The following is a 17,938-nucleotide window of genomic DNA, read 5'->3' as shown; positions in this document are numbered from 1 at the left end:
ACCAGCTTTCAACTACCAGGATATGAGCAATTGGGAATACTGAGACATAAAGAAGAATGGTTTGTACTTTGCAAGAATGTGCTAAAAGTTACCAAAAAGATTGATGATATACACCGTAGTTGGCCAAGATCCAAGAGAGGCAGTAAGCACTTTGAGACTCCCAAAGCTATAACCTCTGTTCGTAAACAAATATTTGGGGTAGGAATGGTGCAGCCACACCTTTTTCTCTCTATGGAGAGTTTATTTTACAACTCAACTTGAATCTTGTAAAGTTTCAGGTAAAAATATTGCTGATCTTTGATTATTAATAAAATTGGGATTTAATTTTCACATAAAATTATTTTGGGGAATGAAGCTAGGAGCTTGGTTTTTTTCACTGCTTAATTTATTATGTATAGCTTACATAACGGTGCAAAACAGGACATTAGCATGATAAAGTGCACACAACAGAGGTGTTATTCAGCAGGTTCTGACCAGTTCTGGAGAATCGGTAGTGGAAATTTTGAGTAGTTCAGAGAACCGGTACATACTACCTCTGATTGGAGATTTTACTGTATCCTTCCCCTGCCACACCCACCCAGCACACAGAACTGGTAGCAAAAAAATTTGAATCCCACCACTGGCGCACAATCATTTTAAAGAACAAATAAGCATATAAGAAAACCAGTGCTTTGGGCAATAGACAACAGATGAACATGGGGCACTACAACCCTGTCTTAATCAACACACCCTATTAACATAACACCAGTTATTGTGACACATCACAGGGGACTAGGAGTCTTCAAATTGCTGGCTATTTAAATGGAAAAGAAAATGAGTAAAATAGAGAATGTCTTGAAGAGTTCTACTAGGATATTTATTGACCTAAATCTTTACACATGCAATAGAATATAAGAGAAGCATCAAATAATTTTCATCAGCAAAAACATAAGTATAGGTGGAAGAGTCCCTGGACTCTTTAATAACACTGAAAATGGATTCTAGAAATGAATATGGCAATTTCTGCTAAATTGAATTGGAAAGATAACAGGGGAAATATTTCAGATAAATGTTTGCCCCAGAGTACTGACTAGCCTGGATGATCAAATAAAACAGCTAATTTCACAAAATCATTGACTTTAAGCATCAAGGCTGTATTTAGTCTAATGCTTATGGTAAAACAGGACCACTCAAATGCAATAGAATCAAAATGGCAAGGTTATAAAAATTTTAAGATAGATAATCATATTTTTACATTGGAAAGTGGCTGAATGCTGCATTTTAAAATTATTATTGGAATGTATTTATCCTAAATCTGAAAACAGCCTAGACACATGTTTCTCTCCCTTTCTGTGTAACCCTCCTGCCCCAATCTCTTGTGTATTGCTGTATTGCTACCTCACTTCAACCTTGCTCCACTTGCCCACAACATTTCAGCGCAACACTCCAAGGCACTCTAACCTTATCTGTCCTGCATTAAAATGTATTAAGTGCAGACCAGCAATGATTGCAGTATGTTCTCCTAAAACCTTTTACAGAGAAATACTGACTTCCTATATCAATCTAGATAGGTTTCTGAGTTTGTATGCCATCACTGTTTTCCCAGTGGAGTGTAAAATTGAGTAGATTAGCTAGCAGTTCTCATCTGTGGGTTATTTCATACCCACCCACCCCCCACTCTCTCTCACACACACACATCTCTGGCATCTGTGAACAACTTGTCTTTCTGAAAAGCATACTTTCCCCTCACTAACCATATATTGAAAAATGCTCTGGCATTAATTACAATTAATTAATTAATTGTTAAATTAAAACACAATTTGAGGTGAAAGCCACAAGAGCATTCTGGTTTATATCTATTCCATATTGTCAATACAGCACACATAATAAAATGAGTTTTGAAACTTTAGCTTTTTATTGTACCATAGAAAACCATGCCACCTAAATCTCAAACCAAGTTCTTCTAATTTCAGTAATCTTTTATTTTTTTAGCATCACTGACTATTCCATCAAAACTTAGACAAGCTGCAAAATATAATTTCAAATCAAGTAAACCCAAATCTCTTTTTTAACATCTTGTAACACTTTATATTTAACACGTGGTTTTTTCCCCCTGTGATACAACTTAAGGTAGGTCTTTCTGCTATTCTAGGCAAAACATTCATCTTAATTACATAAATTCTCCTCGACAATGACAACTGTAATTTACCTCATCTTAACCCATCTCTTTTTGAAACTTTATTCCATTTCTTAACATAAAATTAGTTTGAAATAATATGACACTGATATGTGTCAAATTAAAATCCAAATATTTTACCTTTTTCTCAACCTTGAAATCCCTTTTATTCCTCATTCATTCTATTTGATTTTATATCTTCATATTTGTTTAACATTTTTATCTTTTATTAATCTTAAAACAGCACAGATGAGTTGATTACCTGTCCAAGCAGCAGGCGGAGGCAGAGATGGGTGGGAAGCAGGTGATCCGGCTGTGCTGTGAGCCACAGGAAATCCGAGATTTGGTGGGCTGGAGCAGGTGGCCAGCTCATATTTGTGCAGCACCACCAGCAGCAGATGGAGCAGAGGCACAGGGAGAAAGCAGGTGATCAGATGCTCTGCCCAGTCCTCAGGCAAGCCGAGAGATGTAAAGACGAGTCTCCTGCAGCTGGGCGCTTGCTCTGTCTTAGTGCTTCAGTGAGCAAGCTGAAAAAGTGGGCCAGTGATGATGTGGAGTCCTGCTGGATTGGGCTGCTAGAGCCACCACCATGAGGCAAGGCAGGTGTCGGGTTTGAGGGTATGAGGGGCTGCCACAGGGAGGAAGGGGTCAAGCTGTTTTCTTAAGCGCCTGTAGGCCAGACAAGGAATAATGGATGGAAACTGAACAAGGAGAGATTTAACCTGGAAATAAGGAGAAACTTTCTGACAGGGAGAACAATCAACCAATGGAACAGCTTGCCCTCGGAAGTTGTGGGAGTGCCATCAGTTGAGACTTTCAAGAAGAGATTAGACTGCCATTTGTCAGAAATGGTGTAGGGTCTCCTGCTTGGGCAGGGGGTTGGACTAGATGACCTACAAGGTCCCTTCCCACTCTGATTATCTGGTATCTGTTACCTGACTGCGGGGCCCTGAGGTAAGCTGGTGTGGGATGTGTGGGGCAGCTTTACCCCACGCCTTGTGGTGCTGGTATTGGCACACCACATGGCCTTTTGCCCAATTGTGGCCATCAGCAAGCAGAAGAAGTGGGCCTCCTGTATATGGAAAAAAATAAGACTTTCCCTGAAAATAAGCCCTAGAACTTATTTTGGAGCCGCCAAAAATATAAGACCAGTTCTTATTTTCAGGGAAACATGGTACATCATATAAGAGAAATGATAACTAAGCACAAATGATTAATTTATGGCGAACTATTAGAATTTCTTCAGGGAGATTGCAAAGTAAAATCAAGGGAACATTTGATATTAGAAGGATATGTGTTTCACTGGTTTCCATATGTACAATTGCTAAAAAGATTTAAAATAGATAAAAGGACTTTTGGTATTGAGCATTGTAAGACTAAGTTGTTAAATGTATCAATCTTTACTGAAATTTGAAACAAAAAAAGAACAAGTGAAAGAATGCATGATGAAATTGGCTAAAATGTTTGGTTGTAATATAAAAATGGCACAATATTATGATATAATCTTAATAGTATTTAATAGTATTTTTATAAAATGATGTATCACTGATATTTACTGGAAAATTGTTCTAAAATGTATAAAGGTATTTCAAATTTATACTAGAAATGTGAACAAGAGTTATGCTTAGTGGACTATAAAAAGTTAAACAAACTTAGTTTCAAATGTATACATTAATTCAAAAGATTTTAAAGATTAATGAACAACTGAATCTAGACAGGTTTTATTTGAGACTGACAAAAAGTTGGAAAAACTCATGCAATCTTTCTTTTATATTAGTTAACTGCAGCAAGACTCTTATATGCATAATTGTTGAAAGTTTTGACAGTACTCACAATGGCAGAGAGGATGGTGAAGATGGTAAAGGTAGCAAACCTGACATTCTTGATTAGAAAAAAAACAGTAAGTTTGATGCCAGTTAGAAATCTCTTTTGGACTTTTTGCATGAAAGAGAAAAAAATGAAATTATGATATATTGATTTGATGACTAGAAAAAAATGAAAATCATAGTGAAATATTTAAATTTATGTCCATAACTATTATAAAAGAAAATTGGAGGTTATTTCTTTATATTTTCTTCTCCCGCTCCCCCTTTGCACTTTTGACCTTGTTCTTTTCTTCTTCTTTATTCTTAAATAGTTTCTGCTAGTTTTATCTTTCTTGTTTAAAAATCTAATAAAGTTATTAAAAACAAAAGTAAAACATCATTTAAAAGGTAAATATCTAGATTATTAAGAATGTTTTCTGTTGAAGCAATTAACAAAGACAGGTTTTCCTTTGTTTTTTATTGAGAACAAACTAGTGTAGTAAAAGATTAAGCTGGTTCCTTAATTGTTGATTTCATGGGATAGACAGACGAATAGGAAGTGGATAGGATAGTAGATTACCGGTTTCCAAAATATCTCTGTGAGCCTTTAAAAAATGTAGCAGTTTAGCAATTCAGAAACAAACAGTTGTTATTATGCACACACTATTCTCATTGTGTAAAAAGTAATACAACAATATTTTATACATACACATACATACGTTCCTTTGAATGATGGCTATAACTTTTTTCTAAATATTACATAGTATTTTTCTAGGGAGTAAAATTGTCTCCTTCCCGCATAATAAATGAAAACTTTTAAAACCGTAAAACGTATTTTTTGGTGAAATTACTTAAATGCAATTCAGCATGAAGCGGCATATATGAAAACTTATTTAAAATTATAGTTTGAATAAACAACAAATGTTTCCTACCATTAAATCTGAAATGGAATTTTATCAATCTGTAATTGGAAGATTATTTGAGGCAGTGCAAATTGCATTTGGCATGCTCTCGGTGCTTTCTAACTGCTAGTCTATTGGGGAAGGGTGTGATAGAATGAGCCGCTGGAGCAGCAGTTAAGGAGAGTTTTGACAGCATGGAACTTTCCTAGAGAGAAGCCCAGATTAAGGGACTGAACAGTCCCAGACTGGGTGGGGAAGGATAGCCATACCCAGAAGCTCTCAGGATATATCTAGTAGGTTAGAAAGTTATTGTTTTACTTTGGCAAGATTCTGTCCATTAGGTGTAAGAAAATAAAGGATTTAATATGATTGGATTTCACAGCGTTGTTTCTAAGCTTGGGCCTGATAATGGTTTGTTTTTTTTTACTTTGGGTTCCAAATAATCTTAATGAGGTATAATGCTGATATAATTACATATGGGTGGAAAATAATATAATCTGCTTCCAAAAGTGGCTTTATCAAGCATGTTTGATCATTTTAATTTCATAAGAATAAATCATGTTCTTTAATAACTGAAGAACAAACTAAATTAACCAAATTATACACTCTAATTAGAGATTCAGTGCATATGATTATCTAACAATTTGATTAGATAGCTCTATAAAACTTTCTTTAAAGGAAACTAATTTGTTACAGATTAGAAGAAACCATCTTTTCAAAACTGTTTATGCTGTGCCATTTTTGAGGCTACCTTTTAATTAGTTATTTCAAATTAATATCCAAGGACCTTCAGAAGTATTGTAGATTTTATTCACACTTTGAGGAAAATTAGAAAAACTAAGGATAGGAAAAGCTAAGCATAAGGCTTTCCAGAGCTATAAGCAAATCTTGTTCTTCAGATTTTGGATATTTGTGCTGGAGACATAGTATGACCTCGGCCAATATTTAAAGCCTGTAGTTAGAATATTGGAAATACTTACTGTATGTGTATGAGGTACCTTTTGTTTAGTGGTCTCATACTTTGAATACAACAGCATACAATTTTGCTGTATACCTGATTAGACCATTAAAAAAAAACTTTTTGGCAGCAGTTGTCTGGAAATCTTTACCATTTACTTCCTTTCTAAATCTTTTTCTTGAATGTTGTTTATCCAGTCAGCCATGATCACTTTTAAAGTGAGCATATTTATTAGGTTATAGCCAAAGAATATGCTTTAAAGGCCGAGAGTCCAAGGTTTAATACTTTCCCATATATGAAGGTTAAATAATAAATTTAGATATAATGAAGTTAAATATATACTCAGTATATGGTACCTTACTATGTTCTAAAGTCCTGCATCTGTTTTCCAACTCTAAATCTTAGCCAAAGAAAGATCAGGTTACAGGTACCTATTAAGGTAATGTTATATATTCTATATTTCATTTATGACACGAAGTATGGTTAATTGCTTCATTCTGCCTATTCTACAGTGAGCAAGGAAATGGAAAGTATACCTTACATAAAGCATGCCTTTGAAACACATGGTGTTGTACCAGCATATGAAATTCAAGACCATTATAGGAGTGTATGTTCAAATCTGTGCCTCGATATAATGCATCTGTAAACATACATGAAGGATAATTGTAAATCTTGTAGTTTGAAAAATTCAGGTTCCTAGTGAACATAACACACAATTTTGAAACCCTAACATCTCATATTGTCTCAAAATTATGCATTTAAATCAAGGTACCAATTCTTAAATATAAATTCCTTATCAACTGTTCTTTAATCCATAAAAATGGGATTGTGGCCAGTGAGCATGTTTATAATGTTGAGAGATTATTATAGATATAAAAAATCTTAACTTGGAGAAGAGTGATTATGTAATTACAAAATCACTTCCATAAGGAGTGTGGACAGTCACGAAATGCTCAATTGCCAGAAGGTGAATTTTACTGCCACTAGCTTTCTGCACACGAGCTATGGTGGTGTGGTGGTTAGAATGCAGTAATTCTGCTGTCTGTCAGGGGATCAATCTTCACCAGCTCATGATTGACTCAGCCTTCCAACCTTCCAGGATCAATAAAATGAGGACCTAGGTTTCTGAGGACAATATGCTTACAGAATGCTGTAAAGCATTATGAGGTGGTATATGTCTATTGCTATTACTATTACTATGGATTTTTAATACTGTTTCACTAGACTAAAGTTGTCCAACATTTTCATGTTACTTTAAAATATCATTTCATATTTTTTTTTAAAAAAATAAACAGGCAGGTTAGAGATTGAGAGGCAGGAAGGAGGATCCCTGCCAAAGCTTTTTTTTAAATACATCTGTTATTGTTAGTAGCCATAATAATTATCTTTGTGATAATTATTAAATAAAATCAGTGACCATTGAAATGAATTTTTATTCCATACTATGTTTGGATTTATAATTTTTATTTTTATGATCACTTATTACACTTATATGTTACTTGATTCTCAGCAACTTGTATTAATTTAATTAATAGAAGTATAATGAATAATATCATCCCTAAGGGTCTAGAATGTTGACAGAAAAGAAGTCAAAGCTCTTTTTTTTTTAACTGCTTTAATGTAGAACTTTTTTCAATTTATTTAGTTTTATATTCTGTGCTATTCCAGGCTTCATTATACCAAAGATAGCATGCCCACTGTTCACAGCAGCTGCAATGCATTAACCTAATGGATTGGAATTATGGGTTACCATAGGAATTGTCTGTTTTGTGCCAAATCCAAATGCAAATCCTACTGTAAAAATCCTGACACTATTAAATGAGATAAAATACAATGCTTGTGAAATAAGAGACAAAAAATATCAAAGTAGGCTAACAGAGGTAACATAAAGCAAATTTGGAAAAAAATATTTTAAGTTTACACAGGGAAGTTGCAGATTTGTTTATAAAGCTGATCTGGAATCAGTTTAAGAAATGGAACTAATCAAACTAGGGAACATCGTGTCTAGTGAGATTGAGAACTAAAACATTAAGGCAATAGCACCTTGATACATCGTTGACTATAAATCTATGGATATAATGGAAATCCAGGAGGAATAAAGTAATGTGAAAATAAATAATGATTAAATTATTGCTTAATTAAACAGTAAAGGCATACCAGAATTGTAAATATATGTCCTTCCTTAACAGATACACGAGCTAGTAATATGGAACACAGTTAAAAGAGAAGCCCCCGCCCTCTTTTTTCCTTCTCTTCTCTTTTTCTTATGAGAAAGAGAAGTTGAATAAAGAGTGTTACAAAGAGCCAACATTTAGAAGCTATCTTCTAAAACACCTAAAGATATAACTTGAAGTTGTTGCTTAAAATTCTATTCTATAGTAAAATAGTTTATAAGGTTGAACTTCATTTTTGTTTACCTTTGTTATAACTCACAGGTTGAGAAATATTTGGGGTCAGGATAAAACCTTATCTAATTTGATCTCTACAGCACCATCATAAGAATCTAATTTTATTCTAATCCAGAGTTTACTATATAGTTAATTCTAGTTAGAGAACCACTATTACAAACTAAAAATATCTGCTTTTAATTTCAAAATGCTTTGATCACAATAATTTGGATCCTTGGATTGTTTTGGAAAGGACTTTGGACTCTTAGGAAGGAAATTTGATAGCTCCTTCCAGGGTCAAGTAAGACATGTGGTGGTCTTTGAGAATGACTTTAGAAGGAATGCAGCTTAGACAACCATCATGCACACAGAAGGAAAAGGGACATGGGAAACAATTCAGAAGGGCCTCTTCTTAGCTTTCAGGAAAGTAAAAGTAAAGAATAGGAGAAGTGATTTCAGACTTGCAAGATTCTATCATTCTAACCTTGCGATAAAGATACTTTCTGCTTCTTAAAGGACTGTCTTAAAGTACTGACAACAACAGTGTATGTAATCAAAAGAGGATATAACATAAACTAACCAGGGAAGGAGGGGCAAACATTAGAACCCTCTGCCTCTGTGTCCAAAGGAAATATCCAAATAAAGGCACAGATAAAAACAAACCCTAGGAATTAGTCTAAAATAGTCTTGCAGATATCTTTAACAAAGCAGTTGTTTTTTTTTAAACCAAGTTGCAAGAAAAAAACCAGACATAAACATCTCTAACCATTCACTGTCAGTGGTAGTACAAGGACACTGTTAAGTTTGAGCAATGAGAGGCTGAACCAGAGCATGAGTGCAACAGTACTTTATTTACAAATAAAGGGCTGACCGTGCTTGCCAAGCCTGGAACTGGCTCGCAGCAATCAGCAGCCAGTTGGACCCCGCAGCCTGCTTTTATAGCTGGCTGCTGGGAGAACTGACCAATGGGAATGGGGAATAACGCCCACACAAGTGAGTGGACCTGGTGAGAACTCCTTGAGTCCTCAGGACATAACACCCCTTCCCCCAGATGCGAACACGCATAGTCCTTGAGGTAGATGGGGGTTTGTGTTGGCGCCCGGAGCGGCGCAACTCGGGAACATTGTCTGACTGTTCGGTATCAGTCTGTGACGGTTGAGCTGGCATAGTGTCGCCAACACTCTCTCTGGACTGGGCATCCTCGGAAACCACCGGGTTGGTTTCTGGAGTCAAACTCTCGTGGGTTGGATCCGGTTGATCAACTCTCTGGGCGCTGTTGTCCGGGTTTGGGCTGACCGGGCGACCGCTGGCGCAGACTGGTCACTGGGTGCGATGTGGCTGGGTGGCGGATGGGACGGTTCCCCTTCGACTGGAGACTCTGGATTCTTGTTTGCGAGGTTGCTGAGGCGCCTTCTGAGTTGGTCTATGTGTCTCCTCCAGGCGCGACCATCCTCCAGCCTGACTCTATATGATCTCGGCCCGGTGGCGGCGATGACCTCGCCCGGAATCCAAAGTGGGTCCCCAGCGAAATTCCTTGCGAATATCGGCTCCTGTAACATAAAATGTCTAACCCCGAAGTGGAAGCGAGGGGAGAGTCAGGCAGTATTGTGGGTGCAGTCTATCTAATACAGTCCTCAGGCGCCGGCCCATCAGAAGTTCCGCTGGGGACTTATTGGTGACTGCACAGGGGTTGAGTGCTGGCTCATCAGGAACCGTGAGAGTTTGTGGTGCCAGTCATCTCTGCCAAACCTAGCGAGGGCCTCTTTGGTGGTCCTGGCGGCCCTTTCAGCCAACCCATTACTCGCAGGGTGAAATGGGGCTGTTAAAATGTGGCGAATGCCTAGGTTGGCTGCAAAACGGCTGAATTCTACTGATGCGAACTGTGGGCCATTATCGGAGACCAAGGAGTCGGGTAGTCCATGGGTAACGAACAGGCGCGTTAACACGTTGGTGATTGCTAGTGTGGTGGTGGTGGATAGCTGCGCCACGTCTATCCACTTGGAATAGCGTCCACGACCACTAGGAACATCTTTCCATGCAGGGCCGGCCAGATCGATATGGATTCTAGACCAAGGGCGCTGGCGCTCTCCCATCTGGTAGGGGTGGCGATGGGGGAGCAGGACGGGATTCCTGGCAAATGCTGCAGGAACTTACCCAATTGACAATGTCCTCGTCTAGACCCGGCCACCACACGTAGCTGCGTGCCAGCGCCTTCATTCTCACAATGCCGGGGTGTCCCTCGTGCAGCGCCTCCAGGACTCGGGTGCATGGCGAGGTCGGAATGATCACTCGAGTGCCCCACAGTAGACAACCCTGCAAACTGGACAGCTCCTGCATGCGAGTCTTAAAGGGTGCGAATTTGTTATCAACATTGCCTCCCGGCCACCCCTCCTCACCCAGTCGAGCACCTGGGCGGCGTTTGGTCTGCCTTGGTTTTGGCGGCGATGTCAAGGGCGGTGATGGGCAGGTCCAACTGGGTGATTTCAAAAATGGCATTGACAGGAGCTGGGTCTTCAGCCGGAGCGGGTAAGGGCAGCGACTGAGTGCGTCAGCGTGGGATAGAGTTTTGCCGGGCGGTGGATAAGTTTGTATGAGTAGGCCGCTGGGAAAAGCGTCCACCTTGTCATCCGAGGGAGAGGACTTGAGGTGTCTGTTTGTCGCGGCCAGTAGGCCCAGGAGGGCTTATGGTCGGTGACCAGTTCGAAGAAGTGGCCAAAAGGAATTCGTGAAACTTTTCACGGCTGCAACAGCTGCTAGGGCTTCCTTGTCTATTTGGCTGTAATTTCGCTCCGTGGCCGAGGCGTCCTGGAGAAAAAAGCGATGGGGGCCTCGGCGCCATTGGCGAGTCGGTGACTAAGGACCGCCCCAATTCCAAAGGGGATGCGTCTGCTGCCAGTACTAAAGGAAGGTTGGGGTCGAACTGGATGAGCACTGCCTCTGGCGTAAGTAGTGATTTGACGGCGTTAAACGCCTGGTCTTCTTTGTGCCCCCAGTGCCACGGTGACTTTTTGTCTAGTAATCTGTGTAGGGGTTCGGCTACTGAGGCTTTATGGGGCAAAAGGATGCATAAAAGTTTAGGAGTCCCAAGAAAGCTTGTAGCTCCGTTTTGGAGGTCGGTGTGGGAGCTTCGTGGATCGCCCTGACCTTGGACTCCAGGGGTGAATGCCAGGCGTCAATTTTATAACCCAGAAAGTCCACCTGTCTAGTGGCAATGGCGCATTTTCTTTTTTAACTTGAGGCCATGCTGTCTGAACCTCTCTAACACTGCTCGCACTCTCTGGAAGAGTTGGGGTCTGTCCCTGGCCGAGACCAAGATGTCGTCAGTAGGGTACTACACCAGGAGGCCCTGTAAAATCCGCTCCATGAGGATTGAAAAATACCGGGGCAACACTTACGCCAAATTGGAGGCGCTTGCATCGGAAGGCACCCCTGTGAGTGGCGATGGTCTGAAGTTCTGCTGTTTGGTTATCAACAGGGAACTGTTGATATGCTTGAGACATGTCAATTTAGCAAAAATACTGCCCGGTTCGAATGTGTGCAATAAGTGCTGAATGGCGGGCACGGGATAGGCGCTAACTTGTAAATATTTATTGATTGTTGTCTTGTAGTCCGAGCAAATTCTCAGGCTACCATCTTTTTGAGGGTGTGACAATGGGCGTCTCCCACTTGGCGAAATCTGTTGGCTCAATGACCCCTTGTTTTAGTAGTTTATCCAATTCAGCGTCTAGTTTTGGTCGAATAGCAAATGGAACTCTCCGTGGTTTTAATCTGATTGGGACTGCCTGGGGGTCAACGGTGAGCGAGATGGGGGTTCCATTATAACACCCCAGCTCCTCGCTGAACACATCTGCGTAGTCAGCGAATAAGGAGTCAGTGTCTGAGGTTGAGACAGCATGGACTCCTGTTAACCCTAGGCGAGGTGGGGAAACCAATCGAGCCCCAATAAGGTGGGTAGATTGCCGTTAACTACCACTAGAGGTAGGTGGCCTTTAAAAGCTCTAAAACTGACAAAGAACTTGCCTCTGCCGATCACGGGAATGGCCTTCCCCTGGTAGTCCTTCAGACCGAACTGGCATCTCTGAAGCCGGGTAGTAGATAGGCTGGGGTGGAGTCTCTTGAGGGTGTTCCACGAGATTATTGAGAGCGCTGACCCTGTGTCAACCTCCATGTGGCACGGTTTACCTTCTAGGGAAACGGAGAGAGAATTTTACTAACAGAGTGGCAAGTGCGCCTGGCAAGGCGGTGCGTGCGACAGTTTAATACTTGCCTCTGTGGTCCCGAGTGCGAGGACGGGGGTCTTTGTGCAGCGCTTTGGGGGCTTGGCAGACTCTCGCAATGTGCCCCCTCTTATGGCAGTTGTTGCAAGCGGCTCCTTTAAACTTGCAGGTGGCCCTTTGATGTGATCCCCCACAGGCTAGGCACAGGGTGATGTGCTTGGGTGGACCGGTGTATTCTTGTTTGGCCCCTACCTGCGACCGTCTGTCATTGGTGAGGCGATGGACATCGTTCTCATCGTTGTGGCCTTCCTCCGCTTCCACCTCTTCGGAATGGACTGGGAACGCTGCTAGCTTGGCGCTTGGGCCCTGAATTTCGGTGGCTGAGTTCGTAGCTAGCTCGGCTGCTAGGGCCTCCTCTACCGCTTCGCGAGGTTGAGGTCTTTTTAGCTAGCAGTCGCCTCTGTAGGTTGAGATCCTTGACCCCACAAACCAATTGATCGAGGAGCATGTCCTCCAGGTATGTTCCAAACCCGCAGTGCAGGGCTGCTGTTCTGAGGCGGCCATATATTGGTTGATGGTCTCCTTACTAGATTGCTTCCTCATTCGGAGCGTGAACCTCCTGGCGATTTGTGAAGGCCTGGGGCGTAGTGGTTTGTGAGGATCTCAAGCAACTCGGACCACGGGCGTTTTTAATTCTCTCGGCGCCCACGAGTGCTGCAGCGGTATAATAAGCGGTGGCTCCGCAGTAGATTAGGAAATAGGATTTTTCGATGCTCTCCCGCATCCGACAGGCCGACCGCATCGATGTAATGATTGAAAGCGGTTCTTATCGATTCCCACTTCTCTTCGTCTGGTTTAAACGCCGGGAATACTGGATTGGAACTCATGGTGCTGGAGCGGCTGGGCTACCTGCGGGAGAAATCTCTCTGGGACTACGACGCTCGTGAGTTACTAGTGATATCAGCTCTGGAGAGGTTTTTGCTACCCTCTCTTTCTCTCTCTCTGGGTTACCACGTTGGCTGCTAGCCGTTGGAGGTGTCTTGATTCGCGCCAAAAAAGTGGGCGTTAGTGACTCTCTACAGCGCTGTGCTGTGATTCCTACTGGCTCGAAATTCAAATGACACCCGTTTGAATTTCGCGCCAAATGCAGAGCGGCTGCGGCTGCAGCGCTTCACTTTCCCGTAGCGAGGCTAACAAGCGGCTACAGGCGCTTCTAACTATTTGACTCAGACCGCTTTCTCTGGCTGCGGATCTGCGTTTGCTCTTTTTGATCGCTCGTTTCGCTAGCTGACCGCTCTCTCTGGCTGCGGATCAGCGTTTCCCTTGTTGCCAGCCGATCGCTCTCTCTGGGCTGTAGATCGGTGGCTAGTGACTCAGCGGTTGCAAGGTGCTTCTGGTAGCCATCCCACCCTCGTCGCCAGTGTTAAGTTTGAGCAATGAGAGGCTGAACCAGAGCATGAGTGCAACAGTACTTTATTTACAAATAAAGGGCTGACCGTGCTTGCCAAGCCTGGAACTGGCTCGCAGCAATCAGCAGCCAGTTGGACCCGCAGCCTGCTTTTATAGCTGGCTGCTGGGAAACTGACCAATGGGAATGGGGGAATAACGCCCACACAAGTGAGTGGACCTGAGTGAGAACTCCTTGAGTCCTCAGGACATAACAGACACTTTTCAGTAATTCAAGGACACTTCCTTCTGCTTTTCTTTCCAGGAACACTCACAGACAATACATATTCTTTAGAAGCAGTTATAAGATGCAAAAGAAGAAAAAAGGGATTAGATTTCCCTGGTTCAGAATTATACTTTGCTGCTTGTTGTTTAGTTTGGATGAAAGAGGGGAGGATTCTGAGAAACAGAAGGTTATTGGAGTTAGAAGAACATGATCTGAGAATTGAATGACATGCAGGGGTGGGATCCGACTGGTGTAACTACAAGCTTGGTGATTTTATGTCTTGCTGCGCGTATGTGTATATTGTCATCAGCTAGCTGCCTGGACAGCTGACCAGTGCTGCGCGTGGGTGCACAGAGGTTGAAAAGGCACTTTTTTCCTGCTTTTTCAACCGCAGCTGTGTCGCGCAAAGCAACTATGGTTGAAAAAGCAGGAAATAAAGGTCAGGTAAGAGCCTGGGCAAGTGGGTGGGCCAAAAGACCAGCAGACATAAAACCGGTTCTATGTATGCTCTCTATTTGCTGCTCTTCAGAGCAACCAGTTCTACAGAGGTGGACAGAACCGGTAGAATCCTACCCCTGATGATATGCATATTTGTAGTACAATAAAGTTAAGATTAATGTAGATTTTGTCCTTCCTTCCTTCCCAGCCTCCCTCCCTCCCCCCCTCTCTCCCAACTTCCCAATCTCCTTCTTCCCTCTCTTTGCCACCTTTCTCATTGATAAGGGAACTCTGAGCTGCTTACCAATAGTAAAAAGATATCAAAATAAAAACAACTGCAATTATCATGCTTCCAGTGGTAAACACTCCCCTCAGGACCCTAAGCCAACCAGCAAAACATTCCTTGTCATGAAAGCCAGCTGGGTGACTTGGGGCCAGTCTCTTTCTCGCTCACCAACTCATCTCACAGCGTGTTTATTGTGGGAAAATAAGAGGAGGAAAGAGTATTAGGCATGTTTGCCACTTTGATTTGCTTATAAAATAGTGGGATAAAAAAACCTTTAAAAGGACATTTAGAAGTAGCTAAGTTCCACAGCGCATTGATATACACTGCTCAAAAAAATAAAGGGAACACTTAAACAACACAATGTAACTCCAAGTCAATCACACTTCTGTGAAATCAAACTGTACACTTTGGTAGCAACACTGATTGACAATCAGTTTCACATGTTGTTGTGCAAATGGAATAGACAACAGGTGGAAAGCATAGGTAGTTAGCAAGACATCCCCAATAAAGGAGTGGTTCTGCAGGTGGTGACCACAGACCACTTCTCAGTTCCTATGCTTTCTGGCTGATGGTTTGGTCACTTTTGAATGCTGGCGGTGCTTTCACTCTAGTGGTAGCATGAGACAGAGTCTACAACCTACACAAGTGGCTCAGGTAGTGCAGCTCATCCAGGATGACACATCAATGTGAGCTGTGGCAAGAAGGTTTGCTGTGTCTGTCAGCGTAGTGTCCAGAGCATGGAGGCGCTACCAGGAGACAGCCAGTACATCAGGAGATGTGGAGGAGGCCACAGGAGGGCAACAACCCAGCATCAGGACCGCTACCTTCGCCTTTGTGCAAGGAGGAACAGGAGGAGCACTGCCAAAGCCCTGCAAAATGACCTCCAGCAGGCCACAAATGTGCATGTGGCTGCTCAAACGGTCAGAAACAGACTCCATGAGGGTGGTATGAGGGCCCGATGTCCACAGGTGGGGGTTGTGCTTACAGCCCAACACCGTGCAGGACGTTTGGCATTTTCCAGAGAACAACAAGATTGGCAAATTCGCCACTGGTGCCCTGTGCTCTTAACAGATGAAAGCAGGTTCACACTGAGCACATGTGATAGACGTGACAGGGTCTGGAGATGCTGTGGAGAACGTTCTGCTGCCTGCAACATCCTCCAGCATGACCGGTTTGATAGTGGGTCAGTAATGGTGTGGGGTGGTATTTCTTTAAGGGGCTGCAGAGCCCTCCATGTGCTTGCCAGAGGTAGCCTGACTGCCGTTAGGTACTGAGATGAGATCCTCAGACCCCTTGTGATATGCTGGTGCAGTTGGCCCTGGGTTCCTCCTAATGCATGACAATGCTAGACCTCATGTGGCTGGAGTGTGTCAGCAGTTCCTACAAGATGAAGGCATGGAGTGGCCCGCCTGTTCCCCAGACCTGAATCCAATTGAGCACATCTGGGACATCATGTCTCACTCCATCCACCAACGCCACGTTGCACCACAGACTGTCCGGGAGTTGGGGAATGCTTTAGTCCAGGTGTGGGAGGAGATCCCTCAGGAGACCATCCGCCACCTCATCAGGAGCATGCCCAGGCATTGCAGGGAGATCATACAGGCATGTGGAGGCCACACACACTACTGAGCCTCATTTTGACTTGTTTTAAGGACATTACAAGTTGGATCAGCCTGTAGTGTTGTTTTCCACTTTAATTTTGAGTGTAACTCCAAATCCAGACCTCCATAGGTTGCTAAATTTGATTTCCATTGATAGTTTTTGTGTGATTGTGTTGTCACCAAATTCACTTATGTAATGAACAAAGTATTTAATAAGAATATTTCATTCATTCAGATCTAGGATGTCTTATTTTGTGTTCCCTTTATTATTTTTTTTGAGCAGTGTGCTAAAAAATAAGCTCATTTGAAGGTGTAACTGCTGGAATACAAATTAATACCATGTTTCTCATATAATAAGGCCGGGTCTTATTTTTTTTTTGACTCCCGAAGAAATGGCTAGGCCGTCTTTTTGGGGGTTACTTAATTCCCCCCCCTTACATCTTTGGGCGGGTGGGCGGCGATGGCTTGGATGTTGACCTCAGCTTTGGGGCACTTCGTATTGGGGTCAACGCAGGCAGCACCATATCCGGGTGTGCAACAATAGTACTTCCTAATGGCAAGCCCCCCCACCATTCTCCCCATTTCGCATGTTTTAATATAGGCCTTAATTTGGGGGGAGGGGCTTAATTTCATTTCATGCCTATAAAACATGCTGGGGCTTCTTATTGGGGGAGGCCATATTGTTGGAGAAACAGGGTATTGTTTACACCTTGAACAAAACATATGTAAAATAGCAACACCCACAATTCTTAAAGGAAATATATTGTGAAATTTATGTTATTTAAAAAATATTTTTATCATTTTTATGGCTCTATTAAAAAAAGTTCTGTGCTAAGTACATTCCTTCCTAAAATGATGGTATTATATTGAATTCCTCTACTCTTAGAAGAGACAACATGGAAAATCGTTTATTCACTTCATAACACACTGTTGGAAGTCTGTGTGGTAGCTGCAGTACTCTAGAAATTATATCTTAGGAGGAAATAATATAGATGGTCCAAGATAGTTAGCATCAGGTAGTTTCCTTGAAAACTGTGGGCAACATCTTGGATAAGCTTGCACTCTCCTTGTTCAACTCACTTTTCCAGGAACTAATAGGTCTGTCCCTTAACTTCAAAGTCAATACATGATTAATGAATGCGAAGAATTTCTTTGTGCAAAGAGTCACTAAGAGTTGTATGCCAACGAGACAAAGATATATGTATAGGGATTAATATCTCACTGCTATTATTCAGTGGAAGTGCCCAAGGCAGCTAGCTAAGTGAAACATAAACATGAAGAATAATCAGTGTCAAATACAGGAATTGTATAAAGAAACAATTTTTTTTTTAAAAAAACCACACATTTAGATGCCCCGAGGAATAAGGATTAAATACATGAAATTCAGGTAACATGAGGCATAATGGTAAGAATGGCACCTTAATGAGAGAATGAGTATATCTGCTGAATCAGTTATAATTGGACTAGAAGACCTCTGAGTAGTGGTTGGATTCAAATAATTTAATAACCGGTTCTCT

This window comes from Pseudonaja textilis, chromosome 7 (assembly GCF_049901715.1).
Source record: "Pseudonaja textilis isolate UNSWEBS1 chromosome 7, rPseTex1.2, whole genome shotgun sequence".
NCBI lineage: Eukaryota > Metazoa > Chordata > Lepidosauria > Squamata > Elapidae > Pseudonaja > Pseudonaja textilis.
The sequence above is the reverse complement of the archived record's forward strand: the minus strand, read 5'-3'. Positions refer to the sequence as shown.